We start from the raw sequence: 15,402 nt of genomic DNA, 5'->3' as shown, positions 1-15,402 counted from the left end.
CCTGCACGCTCTTCGAAAGGCTGGTTAAGTAAATATAAACTGAGTTTTTTTTTTTGCGCAAAAAAAAAAAAACCTGTTGCTCCTTTGCGGGGAACCTGCGAGAGCGTGGTTACTCTATCGCTCCAAAAATGGTGCAATGTCTGTGGCTGGTTAGTTACTACTCTAAATGAGCAACCTAGATTACCCTCCTTCTCCTTTACTTTTTAGCGTGCACGCGCGCATACTTTTAATTTATGCCGTTCAGACAAAAACGGCTGGCTTACCCGAGCTCAAGTTATCGGCTACACGCTTCAAGCATTAACGATGCACCGATGTTCTTCACAGGCCTGCAGTAATAGCTTGAAAATGACTCCGGCTGTACATGTACAATGTTGAAGAGATGTTTTACCGTGGAATAAAAGTGAATAGGATGATGAATTTTTCTGACACTCGCACGAACCCACTTCAGGTAATAATAAGCCGCGAGATCTCGCGCCACGCGACCTTAGAAGAAGAAGAAGAAGTAGGAGGTCCCTGAAACGCTACAGTGTTTCAACGTGCTGCAGACTCCCGTTCATTGAAGGCCTGAACCACCTCACAGAATCGTCCTTGCGGTCTGAAAGGTTCTTCAATGGGCGGACATCGAAAGAAGCATGGCACCCGCCCTCGTTCACAGGCTTCACGTGGTTCTGTGCCCGAAGACGAGGTGCAAACAGCAGGTACGGTGGCTGAAGCGACAACTTTGACAAAGAAATCGTCCGTGCCAAGAGAACGGTCTTCTAAAGGGCGAATAGCTAAGCCTTCGCAAGACCATCGACCGGTTGAATCTCCGACAGTCGTTGCCGATGCGCGGGTTCAGAAGCTGACCGAGGTGCCGCCCCACGCCTTGCTTGCTGTAGCCAAGTTTAAGGCGGGGACAGGCAGCAAAGGGGAGACACGTTTGCCGTTGCCATTGGGATCGTCAACAAGTGTGGCTGGGACACAAGCGGCATCAGAGCAAGCAGTGCAGCGTACTGCCCATAAAAGTCTCCCTTCAGGGCTGCAAGAGGTCAACACGAAAAAGAGAGACGGATTGGGAGCTGCGCCAGCTATTGTGTGCTTTGCTTTCCTTGTCATCTCCGCGTTTGTGGCTTTCCTTACCATTAGCGAAGTGATACACTTACCCAGTCATGAAGGTCGCTCCGCCTTTTGCTGTCCGAGCGATGTTCAGACTCTCGCGCTCTACGCCAATGCCAGCGTCGACCCGTGCCAAAGCTTCTTCGACTTTGTCTGCTCCAACATCGTAGCGCAGCGAAGCCGGACGACCCGACCGACAGCGTCCTACAGCACTTCAGCTCTTCCGTTTCGATTGAATCCGAGCTTCGAGCTTGATGTGCTAATGGCGGCCAACGGATCCAGAAGCGAGGTGAGCACGTTCTTGAGGTCCTTCTTCGACTCCTGCTTGAATACGGACACCAATGCCCAAATTATTGTAAACAAGGTCGGAGAAGCCCTCGTTCAAATCGCTGGAGATCACCTGCGAGACATGAGGCCCGTAAGTGCTGTCGCGTACCTGCTGCTGACGAACATAAAGTATGGTATTCCATCGGTTGTTTTGGTTGTATTCAAGGAGCTAGATGAAATTTTATTTGCGCATAATCGGCGCGAGGGATGCCAGACATCCGACAACACGCTGGAAGCATGCGTAAACTTCTCCGTGGCGAAGCTTAATGAAATGTTTAGGAAAGCGACGAAGCCTAGTGAAGTCGCTGCTTATGCCATTTCGGCGGAGAAAGTTTACCAAAAAGACGCCGTTCTGGAGAGCTACGCAGGCGCGAACGCTACCGAGCTTTTGAAACGATGGCACGTGACGATGGCGCTGAAGGCCATATCAATAGGCCTCAATGAAATTACGCGCGTCGACATCATCGGTACACGCGGGATCGACGCCCTGTTTGGAATGTTAAGCACGTCTAGTGGTGACCCGGCGGCAGGGTACTTCCTCGCATCGAGCACGTGCAACCTCATTATGGACCTACAGTGGGATTCGGCGCTGTCGAGCAAGAAAGATTTCTGCGTGAACTTGGTAGATCTCACGCCAAACGTGCGGAACGCAATGTACGCGGTAGAATTCATCACTCCCGAACGAAGTCAGCAGGTCACCCGTGTTGTCAATGCCATCATCAAGACGATCAAGTCGGAGTGCACGTTGAGCTCGATATTTCGCGCTGAAGACGTGTCACTCTTGAAGACGTTCTTTGACAGCATGACCCTCGTGTTGCCCCAGATGTCCAGTCCCTCGAGCATCGCGGGCATCCACTTCGCGCAGAGCTTCGTGCAAAAACTTCTCAGAGGCCGCGCGTCGGAACACGAGACTCGTCTGGGCTTGGCTCAGCGTGGCTTGCCTTTCGAAAGCGTGGGAGCTCCCGGGCGTGATTATAACTATGTGGCGCTCCAGAACGGAGACACAATTGTAATCTCGCCAGTACTTTATTCTTTCATGCGACTTGACCCAACGCACACCGACATCTTCAACACTCCGGTTATCGCTCAAGCCTTGGCCGAAGCCATCTGGACGTTCGTTTTACGAGATTCCGAGCTGTTGTGGTCTCGCGCTGCGAGGGCCGGCATCGAAGGCCTCGTGAACTGCTTTCAGGACAGATACTTGATGGCAGTCAAGACGTTGGGCACTCGGGAGGACGAACTAGAGGTTGTCGCTGCGTCGTTGGCTCTCTCATCCGTCGGGAAGAGTTTCGAGGAACGTGACTGGTACAAGGTGGAGCCGGCGTGGCCACATTGGAGCATGTCGCACAGCCGGTTCTTTTACATGCGCGAGGCGTTTTACCGCTGCCCGATGTATTCGAGGCCCGCGGGGAAAGATATCGTGGACGTACCTCTGATGTACGACCAGGCCTTTTCCAGAGCATTTCAGTGTCAGAGAAATGATCGAATGGCAAAAATACGTGGGTGTGCGTTGACTCAAACGTAACATCATTTTCAATATAATGACGTTACTTTTTTCTGTAGCCTTGCAGTAGTTTTTATGCATTAGGTTGCCACGATGTACCGTGGACGTGAATGTTTGCATTATAGCTGCTGCATATGCAACATGCACCTTGAGCGCCGTTGACTGACAGTGGCTTGCCAGAATTGTGATGCCTTTTTTTTTGCGCAGAGAAGCAAGGTTCTTCGAAAGTGTCTTACATGGTTAGTGCACTGGGCAGTGCGCGTATTATGTAAAGTTACGTGCGCTGTGTCTCCGCCGCGCTAAATTGTAAATTTAGTGTATGCATGTGTTTGGGACATCAGTCCCACGCGTTCTGAGCAAGTGCGCATTAGTTCAAAATGCCTATAGAAGTCTTTCCCACACTTCACATGACATTATTGAATAAATAAGTGAAGTATTTTAACTTGTAGTGGAATACTGATCAGCCTGCTCAGTGACTCGCTGCAACAGCTGAAACCAAGTTTTTGCACAAATCAGCTATTTTTTACGCATACAATATACCAATCGGAAACGGAAGGCATGTGTGTCAAAGTGTGTGTGAGAACTGAGAATGTCAAACGAGGCCGCCTGAGAGATGCTTGTTTTAAAACGTGTACATTTCGCTGTGTGTTTTTCCTAATACCTTATTCTTTACGTGTCATGTAGAGAAGGTGAAAGCAAAAGGGACGTAAAAGTGGAGAACGCTAACTTACTTTAAAAGAAATAGCGAAACTGGACGATTTAGTAGACTAAGCCGGTTATTTTCAGATTGTTTCTAGGCTTGGTATGACATACCTGATGCCACACAGAATAGGCCGCACAAATTACGCCTGGCTCAAACTACTTCGCCAGCAAAACAAAAAGAGAAAAAAATTGAAAGGACGCTTAAGCTTCGTCTTCAAGAGTACACTGCGATAGCGTCAATCGGGCCTTGTGCGCATTGCCATCTGCACTGCTAGTCTGCTTCGGTTCTCAGTGCGTGGCTCAACCGCGCCATTAGGTAACGAAGAACTGAGCGCGTTTAACATTGGCCGTTTCAAAATACCATCGAGTGCCCATTGAAAGTCCAGTTAATTGCCCACTACGTCATAATAATTTCTCTTGCGAATCAGTGAAGGGTCATCCTCTACGCGTCCATAGGGCCCTGCGGAGCTGTTCACTTTGTTGACGGTTCTGGTGCTGCTGATGATTTATTACACCTGAGCGCTTGATGACGGGCGGACATTTAAAACACTCACTCGTTGCTCAATTCGCATCTTTTGACGCATGACGCGATTCTACGCTTCTTCCCCGCAATATATGAGGTGTTAAGGAGATGCTGTTCGTTTGGTTTCCTTTTAAGTTTCGGTTCATGCTCGGATTGTGATGTGGCGCCTTGCACGGTTTGGTGACGTTCAAGGCAGACGTTCTTCTCTCGACGATCCACGCCCAAGTCGTGGGTTACTGCCACTGGCAGCGTCGCCGTGCTGCGGCGCTTCGTACTTCTTCTTCGTCGGCGTCGCGACCAGCTCAACCCTGACACAACAGGAGATTCTTTCCCCTACATGACAATCGTACAGGTTTTTTTCCAAAGGAGTTTACACAAAAAATCTCGTGGCTCTATGGTCGACATAGCTTGCAATCGATACTCACTCCGACCTTGAAATTTCAAATGCGAACCTTCCTGTAGTCGAGCTTAATCTGGTGTACGGGATGACTTCCCTTCGTGCGCATGCGTGTCCCTTCCCCTCTCTCTCATTACCTCCCTTGCCTGGTGACGCCGACGCAGGCAGTGTCTGGAAGCGAGTTTTTGATTGAAAAGACTGACTGTTGACGCTGCACAACCGTTCACTGGTCCCCTCGTACATACAGGCGCTGGATCTTGACCTCCAACGTAGTCGGGTACCTGTCGGAGATTTATCCTTAGCGTTCTTCAACTATAAAAATTCTTAGCGAGTGTGTTACCTAGAAACGGATGGAGGGTATCTGTTTCCAATAGGAATCTCCTGTCTCTCATTGCCTATTAGCAGCGATTGGCATGTTCCAATAGAAAACATTGGTCCACCAGTGCGTGCTTTGCGTCTTCCTGCGCTTTCTTCCTGAGCGACGCCGCGATGAGTGCCAGTGTCAACGCCGCCGCCAGTGTAAGCATTAGCGCCCATGCTTCGCATGTACACATTGTTCTTCGTTAGTAGGAGATAGTGTAATTTTTTATTATTTCATTTGAATCTTGATTTTTCAGTCACATACAAGATGATGATGTTTTGCTCAATACCAACGTGAGCGATGCTGACGTCGGTATTTTTGCGAAACAAGCTCTTTGACACTATCGCGATCTCTCAACACAAGAGGTCCCTGATATATTCTACCAGTCCGCAACGGTTCCAGAAAACTCACGGCTGAGAAAAACTGTTCTAGCTAAATATACGGTGTTGAGTGGTCGGTTGAGTCCTGGTGGTGCCCCACTGTGACGCAACTGGCTGTGAGAAGATGCCCATGAATAGTAATGAAGAAAATAAAAATAACGTTAACAATAATTTCGAGAACAAGTTGGGATCGCACAATGGTGATTCTTCAATTTATTTATGGAGTTTTACAAGGAGTTTCTTGAGAACAATATTTTTTTTTTCTGAGCATGCACCCTGGGAATCAGGACAGATGACGGAGAATGATTGCCCAACGTCACAATTGCTGTAGCATACTTTGTCGCTGTTCGGTAAGTCGTGCGAACATAACCTTGAGTTACTTGTTTCATTTTGTTTTGTCATTTATAGTAAATTACATTTTGATCAATTTTAATATTTGACATCTTCCTATGTTTCTCTTACTGCATGCTGCTTTATTAGATGCCATAGCGGCTATTAGTCATTAATTCGAAACGAGAACGAGGTTGCTTTTCAAACGTCGCCTCTTCGATTCGGCGAGGAACCAATTTGACTTGCTAAAACACGCTGTTGGGAGCTGCCAAGCCAATCAGGAAGCCTCCGTCGCCATGGCCAAGCGCCAGAAGAAGAAAAGTGCTCCAAGCTCTCACCCCTCTCACACTCACTCGCAAAGGTCATCGTCCCAAACGGCAGAGTTAGCAGATGTTGATGTAACTGAGTCGTCATCTTCACCATCACCGGGCAGCGCAATGTTGTCGACTGGAGGGAAGCCAAGTGAAGATCACCACAATGCAGACGATGCTTCGACATCCGCTAGCGATGCTCGACGCCGGAAAAAGAAAAGCGCTTCGCGCTTTCAGCATGGCCACCCAGGAACGTCGTATCAAAACCCGGAGTCAGTAGATGCCGTGGCAAGTGCATCGTCACCCCAGTCATTAGACAGTGTAACCGATCGGTCGCCTGTGACAGGCGTGAAACCAGTGCAGGATCATCAGCCAGACAAAGCTTCGAAAGCCACTGACAATGCTCAACTCCGAGGGCCAACTCAACCGTCTTCTCGCCTCCTAGGTGAAGCGGGCGCCAGGTTCAAGGCGCTGAAAGGCCGAAAGGAGGCACAAGTCCACCCGCGTTTGGCGTCGACATCTAGCTTGGCAACAGGTGCGATCCTAGCGCAATCAAAATCTGCGCCAAAACATGATCGCGCTGCTTCCCCGGACTCTGGCCATTCATCCGCTGCTCCGGCGCCACCTGCGGTCATTATCAACCAGCCAAGCGAGGGAGTTGGAGCTGCTCCAGCGATTGCGTGTGCAGCGTGCATCGTCATCTCAGCGTTCATAAGCTTCATAGTCATCAAGGAGGCACTGCAATCTTCTATGAGCTATCGCTCGTCCTTCTGTTGTCCTAGTGACGTGGAGGCACTAGCACAGTACGTGAACGGCAGCATCGACCCTTGCGACAGCTTCTACAACTTCATCTGCGCCGGCGTTGTAGCCAGGCGCTCTGATGAATCCATGCCGATGGCCATGTACTTTTCCCCCGGGCCTCCACGATTGAATGCGAGGTTCGAGTTGGACGTGCTCATGGCGAGGAATGGAACAAGGAGTGAGGTGAGCACGTTCTTGCGATCGTTGTTCGACTCGTGCCTAAAGGCGGACGCCGACGAGAAGACTACCCTGGTGGAGCTCGAGGCAGCCCTCATTCGCATAGCGAGTGACCAGCTGCGAAGCATGACTCCAGCGAACGCATTCGCGTACCTGCTGCTCACTAACGTGAAGTACGGGATGCCTTCGGCAATTCTGATAGCCTTTCAGGCAGTCAGCGCTATCTTAGTTGCGCACAATCCCCGCGAGGGCTGCCATTTGTCCAATAAATTATTCAAAATGTGCCTAAACTTCTCCGTGGCAGAGTTGAACAAGATCTTAGGCTGGGAGACAAACATTAGTGACGTCGATGCTTACATCGGTTCCTTAGAGAACACTTCTGACAAAGACGTTTCTATGGAACGTTTCTCGGGCAAAAATGCTAGTGAGCTCTTGGAGAGGTGGCAAGTAGAGCCTGCCTTGAAGGCGGTATCCATCGGTTTCGGTAACATCACGCGTGTTGACGTCAGAGGCTTGCCTCAGATCGATTCACTATTCGGGACGCTCAGTGTTGCTCACACATCGAGCAGGCAGGCAGCGGCAAGTTATTTTCTCGCTTCGAGCGCATGCAATGCCCTGATAGATCTGCAATGGCGTCCATCACCATCGATGCCGACCAGAAAAGCGTTTTGCATGCGCCTAATGGACCTCATGCCCAACGTAAGAAATACGATGTACATGGTCGAATTCATCACTCCCGAAAAGAACCACCAGGTAACTCGAGTGGTCAACTCTGTCATCGAGACCGTGAAGTCGGACTGCATCTCAAGCTCGGTGTTTCGACCCGAGGACTTTGCCCTGTTGAGGACTTTCTTTGATAGCATGACGCTCGTGCTGCCTCAGGCGATAAGTCCGTCGGGCATCAAGGAAACTCACTTCACAGAAAGCTTCCTGGAGAAGGTGCTCAGGGGTCAGGCTTCGGAGCACGAGACCCACTTGGAACTGGCTAGTCGTGGTCTTCCTTTCGAAAGCGCCGGTGCTGCCTCTCGTGACTACAACTACATACAACTCCTGAGTGGCGATAACATCATCGTCTCTCCGGCGCTGTACTCTCTGGTGCGAATCGACCCTGCGCACACTGACGTCTTTAACACGCCGGTAATCGCGTTAGCTCTGGCTGAATCCATCTGGAGCTTTATCTTAACTGAAGCTCGACTGTGGTCACCCGCTGCGCGAGCCAATATAGGCGCTCTCGTTCAGTGCTTTCGTCATAATTACTTGATGACAAGCAAAGAGGGTCGAGACATCGAGAATGAAATCGACACTGTCGCCGCTTCCTTGGCGCTTTCGTCAGTGCTCAAAAGTTTCGAGGAAGCGAACTGGTACAGAGTGGAGACTGCCTGGCGCTACTGGAGCTTGTCTCACAGCCGCTTCTTTTACATGCGCGAGACATTCTACCGCTGTCCCTTGTCGTTCAGCATCGCGGGAAAGGACAACGTCGACGTTCCTCTGATGTATGCCGATGATTTCTCCAGAGTGTTTCAGTGCCAGTCCGGAGATCGAATGAAGAATAGAAAGGCTTGCCGGTTCGTTTAGGACTGTTGATACTACAGTTTTCGACATCGACAGCCTATGCGTGCCGTTGTGATGACATTTGATACTGAAGGGGAAAGTAACGTTGTTTTGACACCATTTCTGAGGAAGCCAAAATATCGAATACTCAGAAGTCTTCGTGTTATCTTCCTCTGATTTCTGTCACGCATAATGGTACTCAACAGAGTACCAAAAGATAAATTTTTTCTTGTAGTCACGAAGCTTTTGGTGAATTTGCGCTGTTTCAGGGCAGGATGCATAGTGCGGCAAATGATGGTTGGTGATAAATCATAACTGAACCTCTGGTTTTTGCTTAGCGAGCCATTCTCATTTGGTTATATAATAACTAGTATGGCAGTATCAGTGAAACTAAGTTTAAGAACATTTTTTATTTGTAAGATAATGTACAATATCACAATAAGCGTAAGTAAGATACTCTTAACATTATATATTACAATTATTTGCTGTTAAGTGACCGGCAGCTTGCTTCGCGAATAACTTATTGCTGATTTCGGTGCTTGGCCACATAAGGCTGAATGGAGAACAGCCAGGCATGAAAGCGAGAAATACACGGTACGTTATATATTGTAGCCATCAAGTTTCGAGTGTGCTATGTACGATTCTTCGAAACGAAACGCGTCGGTTTACGGTTACATAATGCGCGCATACCTTTAATATTTCGTGCCACAGTGGCGTAATATAGGCCTGTACTCTTATATCGAAGCCCACATAACTTAATAGCCAGCCTTGCTTTTACAAATCACGCATACCAGTGTTTATACTCACGGGTTTTGCTGTCGTGTTTCATTATGTGAGCCTCGTATACGCTTAAAGCATAAACATTGAAAAATATCCGGAAGCTACCTTAGTCCATCACTTAGGTGTCTGAAAGTGCATTCCTGTTGTTGGTGTATTCCTGTTGTTAGTGTATTTCTGTTGATAGTGCATTGCTGTTGAAAGTCTGTTCCAGGGAATTCCTGTTGTCCTGCCAGCGCTGGATCGAATAGCGCTGACGGTTGAGACAACCAGCAGAAAAAGATAGAAGACGAGAGTGAGAGAAAGAAAGAGAAAGAGAAAAATTCTAAGGGTAAAATATTTCTTCGGGAGATGAGATTGGAAACCTCGTAAGCATGTTCATCCCTTCCCCAGTGCAGAGTAGCAAACCGGATGTGCGTCTGGTTAACCTCCCTGCCCTTCCTTGCATCTTCACCTCTCTCTCGTAAACATGTTCGAAAGGCGAAAGCTGAGTGTCTTGCACTCGACTATCCAGGCACGCTAGCTGAGCATTCCTTCACAACAACAACAACAACAACAACAACAACAACAACAACAACAACAACAACAACAACAACAACAACAACAACAACAACAACAACAACAACAACAACAACAACAACAACAACAACAACAACAACAACAACAACAACAACAACAACAACAACAACAACAACAACAACAACAACAACAACAACAACAACAACAACAACAACAACAACGACAACAACAACAACAACGACGACGACGACGACGACGACGACGACGACGACGACCAGATCGTCCCAGATCATCATTCTCTTTGTTGGCTCGTCGGACTACGTGACCCAGCTGGCCGGTTGGCTCGTTGGGCCTTATGGCTTCAAGAATATAATTTTTCTGTGACATACAAGAGCGGATGATGTCACGCAGATGCCGACTGCTTATCTCGTCTTCCATTCCCGACTGTGGATGCTTCTGATGATAATTTCGATAACTGCCTGGCCGCAATTCCATGCAACTTTCCAAATTCGGACGTCTTCCGTCACGAGCAACAGCGTGACCCTTCGCTGAAACCAATGATCGATATGGCTCGTAGCTCTAAGCGCGCCGCGCCATTCGTGATTCATGACGCTCTACTATATCACAAGAATTACTCCAGCCATCGTTCCACTCTACTCCTCGCCGTGCCAGAATGCCTGCGTCTTGCCGTATTTTAAGCCATGCACAATGACATTACGCCGGCACCTTATATTTGCCCGAACGCTTCACCGTATCTGACAACGTTTTTACTGGCCTCGACTGTGGAAGACCACTAAGTACTACGTCACAAGTTGTGATGTCTGCCAACGCCACAAACAGCCTACCACGCCATTGGCCGGCCCACTGCAGCTGGTTAAGCCACCGACATCAATATTCGAAAAAGTCGGCATAGATCGAGACCCTTTCCCCAAGTCTACCACCAGCCGCTGCTGGATTATTGTGTGCGTAGATTACCTGACGAGGTATACTGAAACAATGGCGGTTGCTCCAGCCCCATCATCTGATGTGTCATGGTTTCTTCTGCACTCGATCATACTCCGTTACGGGGCCCCTCGTGAGGTGATAAGTGATCGCAGCCGGCAATTTAACGCTGATGTTGTCGAAGACTTGCTACGGCTTTGTGGGTGCCAGTATCGGCATTCCACGCCATACCACCCTCAGACCAACGGCCTCACTGAGCGCACCAATCGTACCATCATCAACATGATTTCAATGTACGCCACAGCGGATCACAAGAACTGGGATGCCGTATTACCTTTTGTTACATACGCCTTTAATACCGCGAAACACGAGGTCATTGCTTATACGCTGTTCTTTCTTCCCTGTGCTCGTCATCCCCAAAGTTTCCTTGACACCATACTTCCTTTTTTGACGAACGAAAACGCCAATGTCGCGCCGAAGGAGCTCGTCGACTTGCTCGGCTCCGAACTATTTCCGTCCACGCTCGCGCGAAAGACCGTTACGACGCAAAACACCAACCTGTGACTTTCGTACAGGTGATTTCGTCTGACTGTGGACGCCCGTTCGAAAGAAGGGACTTTGCCAGAAGTTTCTTTCCAAGTACTCGGGACCAATCGTCATGTTATACTCAGTGCCTAAGTGACATCACTTACGTTGTTGCGAAAGTGACAGCTCAGAACCGGCGTTCGCGTAAGACGCAAATTGTGCAAATTGGCCAATTGAAGCCCTACAACAACCGATCGCTTCTACTCGCTCGGTGAGCTTCGTCTTGCCCGGAGGAAAATGTAACAGGGACTGAAAGAGCGAGAAAGAAAAAGAGGTAGGACGCTCTCGAGCGATGGTGATTCGGCAGTGACGGTTGAGCGCTGCCATTTTCAGTGTAAATAAACCCATTACATTCGTAACCATATCTTTACCAACACTTCATATGCAAACTATCCTACCCTCCCATAATAATTTTGGTCCACGCCAAGTTAATGGTGTGATCACGAGAGCACCCAGACGTAAGCGGCTAGATAGGTAGATAAATAGACACGCCGATAGACGCCGAATATGCTTGTCGTTCGCAAATAAATTCTTCTATTTAATAAAAAAATACAAACGAGGGTACGTTGGATGCATGGCAGTTTCTGGTAGATGTTGTCTCGGCAGGTGTTACGTATAGTTGTGTGATGAATACTGCGGTGAATTGAAGAAAGTATGAAAAAATTTCTGAGACTCGATGTGGCATCTTTTAGAGAGTGGAGTTGAACCAAAGTGTGTTAGATGTTATGACGGCGAGAAATTAGTCATAGCATCTGTAAATGAAACGAAAGGCTTTTAGGTGTGAAGCTCCTTAGGTTGTGGGTCGTTTCCTTCTCATTCGCAGTTGTATTATGTAACCACCTCTAGTTCATGAATTGCTCACTAGATGGCGTTGTGTGTATCTCCTTGGAAATAATCACTAGCTGACGTTGATGGTTTTCTTATAGTTGACACTTTCGTATAGTGGACGAGCGGACAGACATATAGACGGACGGATAGATCGATAGACGATCGGAGGGACGCATGGACGGACGGAACCACGGACGCACGCACGCGTGCCCGAAAGGGCAGATTGACGCACACACGTAAGCATCCATGCACGCACGGACGGATGCACGTTGCACGCTTCACCACACTCATCATTCACTCCATGGATATCCTGTGAATATTTTCTCTGGATGGATTCGTTGCGTTCTATATCACAACCGATTTTAAAGGGGAACCATACAATGGCGCCATACTCAAAAATTAGTCTTTCATTTTTTTGTTTGTTAGCAGTTTTGCTTCCTTTTGGGCTAAACGTGATGAATGGTTAAGATATCCAAGTTTTTCAGTGTTGTTGCAAGTATGTCGATGTGATCAGACCATGATAAGTTAGCGGAGAAAAAGGAGGCATATTGTGGCACCCGCTCTAGTACATAATTGTCGAACGAATAATGAACTATTTATTAGGGTGATTGATTTATATGTGAGGTTTAACGTCCCAAAACCGCCATATGACTATGGGAGGCGCTGTAGTGTAGGGCTCCGAAAATTTCGACAATCTGGGGTTCTTTAACGTGCACCCAAATCTGAGCACACGGGCCTACAACATTTCCGCCTCCATCGGAAATGCAGCCGCCGCAACCGGGATTCGAGCCCACGCCCTGCGGGTCAGCATCCGAGTACCTTAGCCACTAGACCACCACGGCGGGGCTATTTATGGGGCTTTCAGCCTACTATGAGACATGGCAGCTGTCTTTTGAAAATTAATATTCATATTCCAATTTTCACACCGCCTACAAAAACCGAAGAATGAAGCACTGACTGTGAGATGATTTTAAGGTGAAATAATTACGAGATACAGAACACAACCATCCGTGTAAAGATAAATTTTAGTCGAAACCACGCCTGGTAGCTCGTTAATGTATACAACCGGAAAAGTAAGGGCCCTGGCACGGATCCCTGGGGCACTGCGGAAGATATGTTTGTTTCGGACGAATACAAAGTGTTCAAAAATACAAATTGTTGACGATTTTAAAGAAAACTACTGATCCAATAAACAAGCAGCTGAATAGTTAGCAAAACATTGAGCTTATACAGTAGTTTTGAATGAATGAGAGAGTCAAATGCTTTGGAAAATTCAGGGAATAATGCGTCCGCATGATTGACTAAGTCAAGAGCTAAATATATTTCATGTTCGAATTCTGCCAGCTGAGTCCCGGTACTGAATGCGCCGGAAACCATGTTGTGTACTGGAGAGAATGCTGTTAGAATCCAGAAAATAGATGTGTTTAAAATATGTTCTTGTACTTTGCAGGAGTGAGGGGTTAGTGATACAGGCTAAATGTAAAGGTTTCCGCCCTCTGAAACAGCATTTTTTTGTCAGGATGCAGTATATATAGCATGTAAAAAAATGTAAAGGTTTCCGCTCAGGCGTGTAGGCAGAATTTTTTGCTGGAGAAAGATACTTCCGTGACTTGAAGGAGAGGGGGGGGGGGGTATACCTCCTTGAAATGGTATTTTTTCGCTTTCTATGCCACGGCGAAAACAAATTGGGGGGGGGGGGGGGCACGGGGCTGGTGTGCCATCCCTTGTCTGCCCGCCCTCTTGAACAGTATTTTCACGACAACAGTACACACACTACATGTGTGTAAGACAATCCACGTACCAATGCGTGTTCTCTTTGTAATGGGCGGCTTGCCTTAAACTAGCAGCAATTACACGCTTGATACTCTATCGAAGTTGCGATGCATCCACTACGTGCCTATAACAGAACATGCGCAGTAATGTTATGCGTGCGCATCATTGGTGGCTGGCTTTAAACCGCGAATTCATTACACGATTCACGCGACCTGACGCCCGGTGACAGTATATACGCTTGCACCACTGTTCAGCCTACCGTGATAGTACATCCTGTGCTTTGACGCGTGTTCACAGGACGTGTTCGCTTGTGAAGCCTAATCTTCAGTGCAGTTACAACCGTTGGCAAGGCTCTGTAGTGGAACACCTGGTTGCCACACCGATTATCTGGGTTATATTGCAGCTAGAATGCACTGCTTCTTATTAATTGCGTTAATGGAGATTTTCATGTCACGAACAATGGTCTTTTTTCGCTCGTAGCAAACGATGTCGACACCGACACCGGAATTTCCAAGGCATGGTCTCTTCAACTCTATTGCGTCATCATTGCGCCTCGACACTTGCCAGAATCAGTCAGTCGGTCAGTGAAATTATGTGAAATTAACTGAACATGGAAATGACTATTTTCTGGTCGGCTTTCACCAGGATCACTTGGATGTTGATCAGGGTGCCATACATCAGTTGTCAACGAAGGGTAATATAGAACTACACTAGCTAGTGTGGTCCGAAGGGAATTATTTTTTAAAGAAGAAATAGCGGCTGTCCGTGGGCTTATGAATGATCCCATATATACTGCAAAACTTATCGTGGTTACTTTTAACGTGATAGCGTTAAAGAATTTGTTTAGCAGAAATCCGGTGCCGGCGTCAGCGTTGTTGGTTGTGAGCAAAAAAATTTTTTGTCTCTGACCAATAAACCGACAAAGATGCAACGTAAATAGTTTATAAAAATATGCAGGTCTGAGTGGCGATAGATTGGGCCGGTGCGTGGGAAGCTGGAAGTGTTGTACCACAGCGCCACGCTATTTCGTGACACTTCTCTGAAATATATATATATATATATATATATATATATATACATATATATATATATATATATATATATATATATATATATATATATATATATATATATATATATATATATATATATATATATATATATATATATCAATGGTGTACAGTCGACGGAGTCTCCTTAATGCAAGCAATATGGAAGCACAGGACCACGTCATGCGTCAAACAATTTGTATTTTTTGACAAGTGGGTGTCTTAAAGGCCAGTTCTTTGAAAAGTATTCGACATATTCAATGATCATCAGCAAACGCATCATCAAAGTGTAGGGCTCTCTAGGTTCACTTGTTGCCTTACGGACGCATGTGGGCCCTCATTGATTTGCTAAAGAAAGAATCATAGGGCAGTGGACCCTTTAATAACTGTACTTGCAGTATGCATGGATTCTAGGAATGCTCTAAAAGGCAAATGTTACGCGCAAAGACGTCCGCTTACTTGCGGCATGG

The sequence above is a fragment of the Rhipicephalus microplus genome, chromosome 2 (assembly GCF_043290135.1).
Source record: "Rhipicephalus microplus isolate Deutch F79 chromosome 2, USDA_Rmic, whole genome shotgun sequence".
NCBI lineage: Eukaryota > Metazoa > Arthropoda > Arachnida > Ixodida > Ixodidae > Rhipicephalus > Rhipicephalus microplus.
This window is presented reverse-complemented; position numbering follows the sequence as displayed.